The sequence below is a fragment of the Larimichthys crocea genome, unplaced genomic scaffold (genome assembly GCF_000972845.2).
Source record: "Larimichthys crocea isolate SSNF unplaced genomic scaffold, L_crocea_2.0 scaffold23591, whole genome shotgun sequence".
NCBI lineage: Eukaryota > Metazoa > Chordata > Actinopteri > Sciaenidae > Larimichthys > Larimichthys crocea.
Window position 1 is genome coordinate 947 of NW_020853133.1, and position 2,615 is coordinate 3,561.

The 2,615-nt window shown below is 42.2% G+C and overlaps 1 pseudogene; it reads right to left on the reverse strand.

The window, feature by feature from the left end:
• Nucleotides 1-832: 832 nt before the first annotated feature.
• LOC104930414 (protocadherin beta-16-like) lies at nucleotides 833-1,797 on the reverse strand (annotated as a pseudogene).
• Nucleotides 1,798-2,615: the final 818 nt, after the last annotated feature.

Here is a 2,615-nt window from a genome sequence, read left to right on the forward strand (position 1 = left end):
TTTGTCCAGCGTCCACTCACAGCCACCACATTTATGACCAGATAGCCCAAATCTGCGAAACCGAGGCACCATTCATCATCACCAGAGAGCCACCAGTCTGGACTGGGTTACAGAAACCTGAGGAGGTTTGCGTTCGGTCCTGGATCAGTAGTTTTCACCACAGTCACATTACTATGATTGGAGGAGAGCCTCCATCTTGATCTCTGACTCGGAACTGTGAAATCTTTTGATCTTGCTCGTAGTCACAAAGAGCGCACTGCATGGATGATCCTCTATCGACACTAACGGAACACATATGAGGAGACTGTGCACTCGTAACAGAAGGAGTCCCTCCAGAGTATGTAAAATAAACACGCGCAGTTCTGGTTCCGTCAGCGTCTCTGGTTCACTGTTGAATGATAGAGAGACCTGGTGTGTTGTTTTCTACAATTCGGCCTCATATGAGCTCCTCTCAAAGACAGGCGCGCAGTGGTCATTCACGCAGAGATCTGTCAGGTGAGAGTGACGCTGCTGGAGCGGGAGGGCACTCCCTCCTCAGCGCAGTTCACTGTGATGTTATACTCAGGGCTCTCTCTCTGTCCAGATCATGTCGTCACTAAACTATAAGAAATATTTTGATGTTGATTTCAATACGAAAGGAATTATTCTCATTATAAAACCACTGAACTTTCCATTTTCACCTGAGTCTGGATCTTGAATGTTAATCATTGTAACGGACTGTGTTGGGGTTTTGCCACCTCTGATTATAACAGCTGATTTAGACATGATTTTAATCGTTGGCTCATTGTCATTTACATCGACGACACGGACCAATACTTTACAAGAACGGTTAGTCCTCCATATCTCTTGCACGTACATTGATCTGAAAATTTCTCTTTCTCAAAATCCAACGTCCAATCAACCTAACCTCGCCCATTCTCCTCCATTTACTTTCAAACAATTCTGGACGTCATCCAAAGTATTTGTGATTGAATATGTTATTTTTCCGTTTAAACCATGATCTGCATCTGACGCACTGACAGTAGCCACGATCGTTCCTTTTACAGCATTTTCAGCTACAGAGCCCTTATACATCGGCTGTGTAAAAACAGGTGTATTGTCATTCGCATCTAACACTGTGATTAGAATTTGCATTGTTCCCGACATCTGTGGCTCTCCTCCATCTAAAGCCGTCAATGCCAAAGAAATGAATTCATTTTTCTCTCTGTCCAGAGGTGTCTGTAAGATCATTTCCACATTCTTTGTACCATCAGGTTGGTTGTGAAGTTTAAGTAAAAAATTATTACTCGGCTTCAGCAGGTAGCTTTGGAGACTATTTGTACCTACGTCTAAATCCACAGCTCTTTCTAAATCAAATTTAGCCCCAACAACTGCAGACTCACTAATTGTGAATTTCATTTCATTTTTCAAAGGTCGGTTGCATTACATTTGATATCTGTAATTTTCAACTGTTACACTGTAAAATTCCATTGGATTCTCTAATACAATCTGAAAATGCACGGCACACGGTGTTGTATCACCGCACAACGCCTCTCTGTCTATTCTCTCTCTGATAAGGAGGACTCCTCTTTCGCTGTTCAGCTCGATGTATTCTCTGCTATCACCAGAATAAACACGAGCCTTCCCCAACCTCAGTCGTTTGACGTCTAAACCTAAATCCTGAGCTATATTACCAACCAGAGAGCCTTTCGCCATTTCCTCCGGTATAGAGTAGCTGACCTGTCCATAGACTGAACTAAGAGAGAGGATCGAAATAAAACAAACAAGTACTTGCCGTTGTTTCTTGTTTGGAATTGTCTAGACAAAACGAAAGACACAACCAAACTCGTAATACCGATCCGGGTTCAGAACGATCGACAAGCATACAAACAAAATATGAAGAGAAAAGTCCTCGATTTTTTCACCGAAAAAATCACAGTTGTGCGGCGTCGTACATACTGGTTCCTCTACCGAAGACAATGCGGTCGGCGCTCGCCTTTTTTCTCTAATACATGGTACGAAGAGGCGGTACTGCTGAAAATATACTACAACTGCAAAAGACTAGGCAACAGCGGCCCATTGAGTTCAGACAGTAAAACTGCAGAAAAATGTGTTTTGAGAGGTGTAAAAGATGAAAGAGTAATGTATAAATAATGTAATTAAATTGTAATAGTATGTAGAAATCGATAAAAAAAACAAATCCATTACAATATAATCCAAATGTATAGAAAAATATTTCAACAACATTCAAAGTATGGCATTAACAATGACAAGTATCTGTCACATTGAATAACACGCTTGTATAAATTCTCAGTGTTGCTCTCCAAGGTGCTTAAAAGGGAAATACAAAACGAAATGGCGTACTGGCGTTCTTGATTCAATCTTTTAGTAATGGCAAATAACAAGAAACAGCGTGTGTGGTGCAACACCCAGACACTTTGGGCAGGGGACGCTCCCACAGTGTACGACTACGATGGGGTCAGGACGACTGACTCAGAAAAGAGGACTGTAAGTTCGGCAGAGCTGAGGTAGTCAGAACGTGCTGATAATCGGACCCCAGTTTACAGGCAGATGCAGACGATAACAGTGAGAAGAGACCTGGATTGAACCAGACCACTCCCTCTACGAGGTTAGAA